Source organism: Rhinatrema bivittatum, chromosome 10 (genome assembly GCF_901001135.1).
Source record: "Rhinatrema bivittatum chromosome 10, aRhiBiv1.1, whole genome shotgun sequence".
In the NCBI taxonomy this organism is placed as follows: domain Eukaryota; kingdom Metazoa; phylum Chordata; class Amphibia; order Gymnophiona; family Rhinatrematidae; genus Rhinatrema; species Rhinatrema bivittatum.
The window spans coordinates 87,958,337-87,971,728 of NC_042624.1; the positions used below are offsets into that span (position 1 = coordinate 87,958,337).

Genomic DNA, 13,392 nt, shown 5'->3' on the forward strand with positions numbered 1-13,392 from the left:
GGGGGCTGTGAATTTTCTTAGCCCTGGCAAATTTTTCAGGGTGGGAGGGGGTTGGAGGGTCCTGGGGTGGTCTCATCTGGGCTCGACTCAGCCAAGCGGTTTTCTTATTGAAGCAAGATGGTTGTCATTGGTCAGAAGAGGCTCAGAAAGGCCCAATGGCTCTCTAGGGAAGTATGAGGGGGCTTGGAGGGTCTCTGAGAGGGATTTCTTTTAAAATATCTGAATATTTTGGGGTATTTTCATGTAAAGCCATTTTCAATTCAGATGTGAAACTCATTTAAAATAAATGTGCATACCTAATAATCATATATATGGCACACTGTGCCAAACTCTGGATAGCCCAGATCAGCTGCATCTTAATGGTGGTAAATTGTTAAAGTTACTTGATCCAAATGAAAATACTCTAATAAATTTAAGGGACTTTCTTTTAATCTGTTTGTCAATGGCCTGCAATAGGACTACAGTTAATTACTAAGGTCAGAGTTAATTACTCACTTGTTAATCTAAATCCCTAATTGACTCCTATTCTGAAAAATGTCCCTCTTAATCTTTCAACTTTAGTAACAGTCTATATAGGAAACTATGTGATGGGATGGGGTAGTGGGAGGGGAGATGGGTAAGGGGCTGGTGGGAAAATCAAACACTACTGATTACTTCTCCAGGAAACATCACTCATGCCTTTCCACAGCAAAAGAATTGACTTTTGCAAACGCTTAACACATACTAAATAACTTTAACCTTCAAATTCACTTAATACACTTCATAACCACACAGAATAACTTTAACTCTATATTTTCCTTAACACATTTTATAGACCCACAAAATATCTTTAGCCCTCCTTTTTCCTTCATATATAGACACAAATTAATTTCAACATGCTCTATAGATACACAGATAACATTAACCTTCTTAGTATTTTCTTTAATGTGTTAAGAACTTAAGAACATGCCATATTGGGTCAGACCAAGGGTCCATCAAGCCCAGCATCCTGTTTCCAACAGTGACCAATCCAGGCCATAAGGACATGGCAAGTACCCAAAAAAATAAGGCCTGGCTATGCAGTACTCAACACTCATGGTACCAGCACGTCCTGCATGCTCATCTCACGATGAAGGAGTTGAGCATACAGGAAGTGCTAGTATGTTGAATACCAAGGGGATGGCATGGAGGAGAAGGTGAAGAATGGGCTCCAGCTCTCAGCAAGTCCTGCTCTTCCTAACGATAGAGGCACAGAGCAGCAGCATCAGTGGAGGAGAAATAAAAATCTCCATGGACCTGCCTGCCTGAATTGTGTGTGTGTGTGTGTGTGTATGTGAATGGAGCCTGCCAGGCTTGCCTTTTGTATGTGTGAATGGAAGTCTGCCTGGAATGGGTGTATATGCATGAGGGGGAATAGGAGCATGCCTGGATGTGTGTGTGTGGGGGGGGGGGGGGGGGGGAATGGTAGCCTGCCTCGGATGGATGGTGTGTGAATGAGAGCCTGCCTGTGATTTGGGTGGATATGAATGTGAGATCAAAGCATATATGTGTGTGTAATATTGAGCATGTGCGAGAACAAACTAGCATTTGTGTATATAATTGTATATGTAAAAAGGAAAATGGGCATATGTGTGATTGTACATCTGAGAGAGATTGAGTGAATGTGTATGTGTGTGTACGATTGTGCATTTGAGAAAGTGAGTGAGCATATGTTTGTGTGTGTATAATTGAGCACAGACAGAGCAAAGAGTTTGTGAATGTATGAGCATGTGAGAGAGAACACATGTGAGTATGTGTATGATTGAGCATGTGAGAGAGCTAACAAACTTGTCTGTGTATATGATTGAGCATGTGAGTGAGAGTGTGTGTGTGTTAGAGAGACGGGAGAACGTTTGCGTCTAACAAACAGCTCCCCTCACTAACCCACTAAAAATCCACTACAATGTTAGAGCAGATGGAAATAAAAAATTCCCAGGTATGGAAAGTGGGGATTTATTAATCCCTGTTGTAATTATTGAGTATTATGTAATGTATCTGCTGTTTTGAAATATTTTATTGCCATATGGAAAAATGTTATGAGTTTTTAATTATTGGATGCTGTTCTATTTTTCAGCTATTTTGAAATATTTCTTTTTATTAGCATGGTTTTACTATTATGATTGATGTTTTATATTTCTTTATTTTATTGTTTGATATCTTATGAGGAATGGCAATGTTTCTGTTTTTCCCTTGTTGCTCTGCATACAGAGTCTGGCTTTTTGCGATTTCCAGTTCAGTATTTGCCTGCACATTTCTGTCTATAATTTATGATCTCTTTATTCTGTATTTGGTGAGGTCTGTCTATGTTCTATACATGTGACAGAAGTGAAGTATTCTGCTAGTGTGTATTTTCTGTGTAGTGATCTATAGCAGCCTGGCTTGTTTTGTTTTCCTAATAGAAGGTATATTGGTGTTTTAGAACCTGGTGTAATATTTGGGATTGCCTTTTCATAAGTAAGATATTTACTGTGTGAGTGCTGGCAGTTAGGCTGTTTATGGGAGATTTACAATATTGTAATTGCAGTTCAATACATGGCTTTACCAGGGCCAAAACCATACCAACATGCATTACCATAGGCCTAATACCATATGGGTTCCAAGTGTCTTTTTGAAATTTTTTTTGTGGGGTTTCTGGTTGGCACCACAGCAGTACATGTTCGTTTAATATACATGCTATAAAGTGACTTTTTTTTTTACCTCAAAGTCCTTTCTCATGTAACATCTGTTATTATAAATACATAATTTTGAATTGTGTATGGGGAGAGTACAATCGGAGAGGAGGTGGGTGCATAGCTGTAAGGTTTATCTTGGGTGCTTAATACCTATACACCAGCCCTAGGGAAGAGTGGAAGGTATGTTTGGTTGGAAGATGAGAGAGAGGAGCTGGAGATGGTAAAAGGATCAACTCAGTGGGAGGACTGAGAGGGAGCAATAGAGGTGAGATTTGGGGAGGTATAGGATTGGCACAGAGAACTGAGGGAGACAAAGGGGGGGGGGGGTGAAATTTAGATGAGTGAATAGAGAGGCAGAGATAAAGAAAATGAAGAAAAAGGAGAAAAAAGGGAACGATCAATATTAGACAGAGGCGTAGGGAGGTACTGAAGAGACAGGAGAGAGATGAAACAGAAAATGAACAGGAGACCCTGTAAAGGAGTTAGGATACCAAGAAAAGGAAAGCAGTGTAAAGAGATGAGGATCAAAGTGATTAGAATAATAAAAGTCCAGACAGCAAGGGTAGAAAAAAAGCATTTTATATTCAGTTTAGTGGATGGACTCTGTCAACTTTGGGAATGTGCAGCTTAGTATATCTTATTTTGCACAATATCGGAGGAAATGTATTTCTGTTTCTCTTTCTCTGGTGTTGCATGGCATGCAGAATCTGGTTTCTTGGGGTTTCCAGTTCACTTTTTGAATGTAGGCTTATGGCGCCAGGATCCCTGTATTGGTTCTGATTGAGCTGGAAGCCCACAGGGGCAGGAGGAAACTGCTGGATCAAAATAAAAATGAAAATGAAAGCCCCATATAACAGAGTGTCCTGGGTCGTGGGGTCATGTGTTATGTTCAGGTTGAGGGTGCCCTTTTTTACTTGGCCATAGGTGCCAAATAGCCTGGCTATGGCTCTAATCCGGTTAACTTGGAGCCGATCAATGCAGCAGGATTTTCAAACTCCACCATTTGTCAGGTTCCAGACAAATGTCACTGAATATTGGTTTCCTATATGTTTGATAAATAGAAATGTAAAAAGTCTTACAATAGATATATTTTGACCTAGAAGGATACAGTTACCAAAATAGAAATGCAATCTGAATCTTAACTGAACAACTTTGTTCATTCCATATGAATGGCACTGACTGAATCAGTACCAATTAATGTTATTGAGTCCCATGCCAAATGAAGAATGGGTTACAAAACAACTTATGATCAGGAGTAGATAGAAGTCCAGGGGGAGGAGAACAAAGCTATTGAGACTCCCTTTAAGGAGCAATGCTGTATCATCCAGATGGAGAATATTTAGCAGATGAGAAAAGAGGAAGAGCAAAAACACAAGTGATATGGGACTGAATTGGAAAGAATCTGTAATTTATGCAAAATCTTGACTAAAGGGAAAAAAGCAGCTAAAAAAAAGGCAGCATTCTGGTGCCGTTGAATTAGCTACTTCAAAAAGCATCGACTCCAATTCAGCTGGCACCATCGTGGGTTTTGTTGCATCATTATCCAAGCAGATTCAGAGCCAAATATTTACTGGATGGATTTGAAGAGAACATTCACGCATTTCTAGCACTTATCTCAGAGTTTAGACACTAGAGTAGAATTTGAGTTTTTAATTCTTTTTTTAGTATTGTGGCCAAAATGATTAAAAAGGAAATCCAACAGGGCAGAATGGTCCCTTTTCCTTATTGCCATTCCCAGATTTAGAAGTTTCCATGCTGAAATTGATCCTGAAAACTGTCCAGGTAGTAGGGATGTGAATCGTTTTTTGACGATTTAAAATATCGTCCGATATATTTTAAATCATCAAAAAATCATTAGGGCCACGATACAATACCAATTCCCCCGATTTATCGTTAAAAAATCGTAAATCGGGGGAAGGGGAAGGGCAGGAAAACCGGCACACTAAAACCCCCTAAAACCCACCCCCGACCCTTTAAATTAAATCCCCCACCCTCCCGAACCCCCCCCCAATGCTTTAAATTACCTGGGGATCCGGCGGTGGTCCAGAACGGCGGCGGTCCAGAACGGCCCCCTCAATAGAATCGTGTTGTCTTCAGCCGGCGCCATTTTTCAAAATGGCCGCCGCAAAATGGCGGCGGCCATAGACAAAAACGATTCGACGGAGGAGGTCGTTCCGGACCCCCGCTGGACTTTTGGCAAGTCTTGTGGGGGTCAGGAGGCCCCCCCAAGCTGGCCAAAAGTTTCCTGGGAGTCCAGCGGGGTTCCGGGAGCGATTTCTTGCCGCGAATCGTTTTCGTACGGAAAATGGCGCCGGCAGGAGATCGACTGCAGGAGGTCGTTCAGCGGGGGTTCCGGACCCCCGCTGAACGACCTCCTGCACTCGATCTCCTGCCGGCGCCATTTTCCGTACGAAAAAGATTCGCGGCAAGAAATCGCTCCCGGAACCCCGCTGGACTCCCAGGAAACTTTTGGCCAGCTTGGGGGGGCCTCCTGACCCCCACAAGTCTTGCCAAAAGTCCAGCGGGGGTCCGGAATGACCTCCTCCGTCGAATCGTTTTTGTCTATGGCCGCCGCCATTTTGCGGCGGCCATTTTGAAAAATGGCGCCGGCTGAAGACAACACGATTCTATTGAGGGGGCCGTTCTGGACCGCCGCCGTTCTGGACCACCGCCGGATCCCCAGGTAATTTAAAGCATTGGGGGGGGGGGTTCGGGAGGGTGGGGGATTTAATTTAAAGGGTCGGGTGGGTTTTAGGGGGGTTTAGTGTGCCGGCTCACGATTTTAACGATTTTTCACGATAGTTTACACACCCAAACGGCAACAATACGATTCCCTCCCCCTCCCAGCCGAAATCGATCGTTAAGACGATCGAGGACACGATTCACATCTCTACCAGGTAGTGATGAGAAGAACTGATGGGAAGGATATTGATGCATTAATTTATCATCTTTGCTGTCAAGAGAGAGCCACCTCTGTTCATTGTAATCCTTATTTAGAGTTTGATATACTAAAATATGTTACAGTATCAGAAAAATTGTATCTACACTAACTTCAGATATTACTTACATATTTAAAACAGTAGCAATAGAGGTAATTGATTTGGCAACTTGAATAATATCATATAGCTCACTCTTTCCTTCTTGGTTTTATTTTAATAGCCTCACATTCTTCTACCTTTATGAATCAATGTAATGAGGGCAACTGCTATACTGACTCATCAGAATCCCATGTAAGCATTTCTTCAGCTCCTTGGTATTGTACTATATTCATCTATGCTGGAGAAATGTGCTTGGTGAACCCCTGGTAGTTTGGGTGATTAAGGGAATCCATACAGCACATCCCACGAGATAAACTCTGTGGGTTTCAGGATGGGGCCTCGTCAGGCGCATGGCAATATTCAGCACATACCAGAATGGAGGCAATCGCATTCACTGGTGCCAATCTACAGTATCATCCTGTGATTTTGGAGGAGTTCTATTATCTTCAGAGCAATATGCAGTATGTTTTCAGCATTATCATGGTTTACCAAGTTGTTGAATAAGAGCCTTGATGGTCGTTAAAGCTCTAGGCAGCATTAGTGGTTATAAGATATGGCCAAAGTTAGGTTGGTTGGGTGCCCACAGCAAGTGAGGTGTCACTACTGTGGGCTTGTGGGGTGCATGGCATGTGTTATTCTTGAAAGCTGGCTGGGCAGAGAATACCAAGTAGTAGGGATGTGAATCGTGCTTCGGACGATTGAAAATATCGTCAATATTTTCAAAATTGTCAGAAATCGGGGGCTCCTCCAAAACGATAGGAAAACCCCACGATATTGTTTGTGGGGGTTCTCTTATTGTTTTGGGGGAGGGTGGGAAAAACAGCACACAAAAATAACCTCTAAACCCACCTGACCCTTTAAAACTAATCCTTTAGCTTCCCCCACCCTCCCGACCCCCCTAAAAACCTTTTACAGGTACCTGGTGGTCCAGTGGGGGTCCTGGGAGTGATCTCCCACTCCCGGGCCGTCGGCTGCCACTAATCAAAATGGCGCCGATGGCCCTTTGCCCTTACCATGTGACAGGGTATCCGTGCCATTGGCCGGCCCCTGTCACATAGTAGAAGCACTGGATGGCCCGTGCCTTTTTTAAAGATGGCGGTGGCCATCCAGTGCTCCCTCCATGTGACAGGGGCCCGCCAATCCACAACAGCACTACATTGCTGTAGCATGATCCTACGGTGAATGGAAATTCAGCAGGCAAGGGCATGGTCACTCCTGGGGATTAAGAATATATTAGTAATTGATGTTTTGTAATTAAATCGTTGTATGCAATTGACCTATGCTGTGGCCATATCCATCCAATAAAAATCTTCTTTTTGAATAATAGAGTTGACAGAGTTGTCTCTTATAGGTATTAATTATAAGTCAGCAAAAGGAGGCGGTCACACCTGAGATGGATGAGCCATCTTTTTTGTCTCAGTTTCAAATAAAATATTTAGGGGTACATTTTCAAAAACTTACATGGGCACATACATGTGTACATAAAATTGGCATATATATGTATAAGAAGCTTTTTGTGGGCCAAGTACATTTTCAGAAAGCCTCAAATATGTGCGCATTTCCACTATTGCGTGGAAAAATATGCACAGAGAAAGATGGTTTCAAGGGTGTTACAAGGACATTCTAGGCCAGGATCAGAAAATACATGTACACGCACAGGTTTTATAAGCAGAATATGCGCATTCATCATCAAGCATGCATGCTTCGACAACTGCTTATCAAGATGTGGAAATTAAATCTGACCTCTTCTGACTGCAGTTTTTGGGTGGGAGGGTATTTTGCAAGTGATGGAGGATGTGGGTGAACTGGATCAAGTAGTGGGGTCTGAGTCAACTGGTGGAGATCTCAGTGTCTGTTAGTTTTTTCAAAATCGAGATATGTACATATATAAGCCAACTGTATAAAATACCTGCTTCCACACATAATGTAAACTAAAGGGATGTTTGCACATATTAAAATAATTTTGCATGTAAAACATATGCATGCACTTTTATAAAAATGGTATACAAGCTATGTAGATCCCTGCATAAAAAAATGTGTGCATACTTAAACATATGCATGTAGCTATGGGGTATTTTATAAACTGAGCAGCTCCCACTGCACAGTTTATAAAATACAGGCGTAACTTTAGGGGCACCTACTTAATGAGTATATGTGCTGAGTTATACACACTGTTGGAAATCATCCTCTTAAAGGATTACAGGTTGCAAATGGAGGAAATTGTGCATTCTATGTAGGACTGAATGCAAGAAGTAAACCATGACGTGACTTGTAAACAAGAACAAAAAAATTAAACCCAAGCCTCTGTTGGACTCAAAAGCTTTGCAGAGAAAACGAAGCTGAAGAAATATGATCATGAATTTTCATCTGCATTAGAACATAAGATGCAGCATTTCTGTACATAATTGCTGTAATCTATCCAGTATACATTTAACTAGACTATGCAACTGAGAATAACAATAATTGTCTTGAAATCAGAGTAGGATATGTATTTACATAACAGGTACATAACTGGAAAAGAATCTTTTTAATACAAATTATACAGAAAGTCCTACTTCAGTGTTACCATTGAATTTTCCTTGATTTTTAATTGAAGGAAATGCTAACAAATGGGTGTGCTTTGGGCAGATTGCAGATAATATACAAAGGGTCAAATTAAATAATGCCAGCCTTTGAGATTTTAGAAATTGAAATTTGTATAGATTGGTTCATAAAAAAAAAAATGGTGAGTGACAGAAGGGTTATTCCCCCAGAAAGGGATGAGAGAAAAGGAGGAGGAGATCTCTAGGAGTGTTAAAGAAGAGTATGGAGTTTCTGTCTTGCTGGAAGCCAGGGACAGCATCAAGGAGCTGTGGCCTAGCCTTGGGGCTCCAGTTTGGATTCTCAGAAGAGAAAGATCTCTTCTTAAAGTGGTAAAAGGTTAAGCCAGGAACTTCTAGCCCCAGAAGCCAAGTGTGGAGATTTGTCTTGGGCCAGTCTGTGAGTGCATTATACCTGCTCTCCAGGGATGTGCATTCGTCCTGGATCGGGGAGGCCGAAACCCAAAGGAATTTTTCCCAAAGTTTCGGGAAAAATTTGTTTCGGGGTTAGTGCGCAGTAACGAAAAAATATTAGCGCACACTAAACCGAAATTCGGGCCTCGCACATCCCCACTGTTCTCTGGGCTAAGCAGCAGACAGCCTGTGCTGAAGGGCTTTTAATGCATTGAGCTAAGACCTGTGTCTGCATCAAGTCATTTTGAATATCTGCAAGGAGCTGTAAATTTTCTATGATTTCTGCATTGCTTGGATTGAGGTTTGCACCTATTCTTATAACTGCTGGAAACTGGACTATTTTTCTTCCTTCAAGTACATTTTCTGTTTGGAACACAACTTTTGAAGGGGGGCTATGTTATTTTTGTGGGCTGTGTGATCCTCTGAATTCACAGAACCTATGTTCCCCTACTCTATATTGAGTGGGTCAGTGCTCAGCAGGGCTGGGAAATTTTGCACCCTTCCCTGAAATGATTAACCACAGTTCCATATGAACATGAAAGCAGTTTACAGCAATAAAAACACTATTATATAAAACCAAAATTAAGCATAGCTACAAAAACATATGAATGCATACACAGCAGATAAAACAATGATAACATCTATTATAGTAATCATAAATATAAATAAATAAAAATCCTAAAAAAAGAAAGAAAATAAGCAATAAACATAAACAACTCAAAAACCAATATTATACATAGAATAGATGAGGGCAATAATATACTTCAAATAAAAGATCCAAAATGTGATCAATTCACAACAATCAATAATAAATAATTAAGAAACAAATAGCAAAATATTTTTAAAAATAGGTATTCCCACATAATCTGGGCTACTACTCAAATCAGAGCCTTATAGACAGGAAAGCAGGTATGCAATCATCTACAGTGGTACTGAGTATTCTGCTAATCATGTTCCAAGGTTTATGACATGTTTGATGGTTATCTACTTTGTGAGCAGGGCTGAAATATACTGATGTGTTGCAAAACACTTTTTTAAAATTTGTATGTATGAGTTACTTAATTAGTGGCTATAGAATTCCTGTCCCTTTAGGAGGCTGTCAGTGTTAGGCACCTTTTGAGACTTAACGGTGAGCCAGTTGTAATTTATTCTGTTCCTTGCAATCAGCTGCCGGCTACAGTGGTCAGTGCAACATCAAAGAGTGCCTGTCAGCATAGAAGGGGGCAGCATGTGATTAGGGGGAAGGTCAGGTGAATAGCAATGATCTGGGCCTCAAACCTGGAAGTGTTTGCCGAGTGCAGTGTGACTGTGAAGTCATAGGCTGCGTGGTACATCATCATCATTAATGACCATTTTAAACCAATACAATATCGTAGTGTTTAAAACCAGATTTTTCTTATCAAGTCAGCCCCTGCTGGAGCTAAGTTAACAAGTAAGGGCTCATTTGAAAGCTCCTGAAGAACTCTTTGAAATGGTAAAACTTTTTAAATCAGTTCAAAGTAGTGCAGTTTTGTTAGTGATCTCATTTTAATTCAGTTTGATAGACCCTGTCATTAAGAAAAAGAAGACCAACCTTCATTATACTGATTTTATTTGAAAACTGGTGTCAATTTAATGGATGTTGATATCCTGCAGTAGCTGCTGGAGATGTGATCCTGATTCTTGTTTAATTTTAAAATTTTGATTTTTGAATTATTTAGCTGAGTTGCCAGGTTTTATAGGATTAAATGGACAATTTTCTCAGTGGAAGGCAGTGGGCAGTGGAGTGCCTCAGGGATCTGTATTGGGACCCATACTTTTCAATATATATATAAATGATCTGGAAAGAAATATGACGAGAGAGGTAATCAAATTTGCAGATGAAACAAAATTATTCAGAGTAGTTAAATCACAAGCAGATTGTGATAAATTGCAGGAAAACCTTGTGAGACTGGAAAATTGGGCATCCAAATGGCAGATGAAATTTAATGTGGATAAGTGCAAGGTAATGCATAGAGGGAAAAATATCCCATGCTCTAGTTATACAATGTTAGGTTCCATATTAGGAGCTACCACCCAAGAAAAAGATCTAGGCGTCATAGCGGATAACACATTGAAATCGTCGTATTGGGTATTGGGAAGAAGTAAACCTCATTCCTAATAGTTTTGGGGAAATGAGGTAAAGTGGAACTAAATCTGAGGTGTCAAATTGACTTCTGGTGAATAGAGAGGAGGATTTAGTTTATAAGCATGGAACTGCCTTGATGGGCTGAAGGACTGTATGAGAGACCTGGAGAAATTGGTTTACTGTCTGGGATGTTCCATTATGTCCCTTAGCTAGGTGCTGTGGGTGGAAAAGTAAAGACACCAGATTGTTAGCTCCCATGAATTCTGAAGTATTCAGTATTTATATCTTTACCTACTTCACATCCATGGGAATAGATGCTGGCTGGTTCAGCCAGAAACAAAGTTAATATTTTGACTTTGGAACATGGTGTCTGCTACATTTTATTTAGCCAGCACTAATGGGAGCAGGGGCTAAGGGTTCATGGAGGGGACAGGGTGGTGAATCCTCCCTGTCCAGCTAATAAAAATTGAGTGGTTAACTATCACCCCAGCTGTCTCTGTACAGGCCCACTTCACCATCTGCATGAACTAAGCTAAGAACCCACCAAACAAATTTGGAAGAGAGAGGACCCTTACCCAATGGGGAAACACTTTCCATCGTTTTATGCACCCCCAAGTAGGGGGTTACTCTTAAACGTGTGGGGAGACTGGATGGCTCTCAGGGGCAGACTGTTATCAAGAGATTGGGAAGGGAGAGGAAATTCACTTTGCTAACTGGCCCTTTCACTTCAGACTGGTTAGCATGGGGGATTTCTAGAGGCAGGTAGACAGTTTTAGGCTTTAGTGTGCCTCAGAGGTGGGTCTTAAATTTTGGTGTCAGCAAATGCATGGCAAAGAGTACCTAGAAGAAAGAATACCACCCTGCTTCCTGTGCACACACTAAAGCCTCATGTAACCTCCCTTTTATATGCATGTCTATGCTAATTTTTGCACATTCAAGCTAATGTTCTCTGACTCTGGTCTGGCATGTGCGCTAAGCCGCTATTTCATCGCAAACTGCTTTTACTACATGCTAAATGGGCTTAGCATACAGGTTAGGCTTTATTGCCTAGCCCCCAACCTACATGGTATCCTTTCATAAATCAAGCAGCCCAAACTCTTTTGCACGTTATAATTCTTTCTTTTATTGATTTGTGCTTCTGAAAGACGTTTCTTCATCATGTTAAACCAAGCACAAACAGGTTTACAGAGGGTTACTGATTCTTATGTAAAATGACTTATTTTTAGAGTCACACAGAATATGTATAATAGTAGCCTTGATAAATGGCAGCTCATGTTATGGATTATTACATATCCAAAGAAAAATTATAAGTGAAAGATCAGAAGGTGAAACTTATCAAGCAATTACTTAATTTTCTGAGTTCAGACAGCTCTAAAATATAGCCTTCATGTCTGGCAAGAAAACCCCAGTTGGAGAGATAGTAGTAGCTAGTCTGAAGATGACCTTTGCACCTCCCCCACTGTTTTGTTTTATTTAATTCATGATTTTAATCATTTGGTTTGAAAGAAAATCTACCCACTGTGCAATATTTAAAAAGTTCACAACGCACACAGTAATACATACTTGACACTCATTAAAATTTTACTTTGATTTCACAGCTTTGAAAACTAAGCTGTTCCCCTTGCAAATATCCCAAACTCTTGGGAGCAGCAGTGTTTTGACCATACTAGGGGTACCGACTGGCTCCAGATTTGCAGGACAGGCTGATTCAACCCTGTTTTACCCTCTCTTAGACAGAAGCTGCATGCAGGTCATGCTTCTGAAGCAGAGATTTCAAAACCTTTTTTCAGATATTTTCATTTCCTTAGCCTTATAATTTTGATATATTCTAGTTAAGTTTGTGCTGAGGCATAAATCCTCACTTTTATTTAGAGTTTATTTCATTTATTTAGACTTTTATTTTGTTTGTTTGAGGGAAAGGCAGCTCCTCTGCCTTCCCCTCTATACCTTCTGCAGCCTCTCCCCTTTCTCTCTCTCTCACAAGGCAGGGGCAGTTTTTCAGGGCTTTAGTTTGAGGGTGAGTTTTGTTTTAGGCAGGGGTAATTTCAAAGCACAATTCCGTTCTTATTTGCTTTACAGTTTTAAATTCTGTTGTGCTCTTTCCTTCCGCCTCCCCTAGGAGCTGAAGGGAGAGCTTTATTTCAAATGTTTTGTTTGATTTAGTTATTTAATTTCAACCTCCCCCCCCCTATAACTGCCTTTTTTCAATTTTATTTTAGTTCTATGAATTAAAAGAGCAGCATCTCTTACCCTTTATGTTCTTAATTTGAATTCTTGAGCTCCAGGTAGGGGAATATCTTAGCTGCTTAGGAGAGTCACAAGCTCAGCTGAGCTAATCAGACACATGCTGCAGCAACCTTCCAGGTAGAGCAAGGAGCTCAGCACTTTTTTTTTTTCAAGTAAGTTTCAGCTCCAGTTTTCCTTTTTAACACCCAGTTCCCTGTGCACGCCCTCAATTTTTCAGAGCACAGATTATTTTTGAATTAGATTTTCACATTTATTTAATTTACAGATATATATTTAATTTAAAAAAAAAAAGGAAACAAAAATCACTTTTAAATAGA

At 40.6% G+C, this 13,392-nt stretch overlaps 1 long non-coding RNA gene across 2 annotated transcripts in view; it reads right to left on the minus strand.

Moving 5' to 3' along the window:
- The window catches only part of LOC115100205, a 270,704-nt gene extending 257,512 nt beyond the window's left edge, over positions 1–13,192 (minus strand). For both annotated transcript variants that reach the window (XR_003858997.1, XR_003858996.1), the window contains exon 1: positions 13,079–13,192. This is a non-coding gene — a long non-coding RNA (uncharacterized LOC115100205). The remainder of the gene's footprint in view (positions 1–13,078) is intronic.
- Between the last annotated feature and the right edge of the window lie 200 nt (positions 13,193–13,392).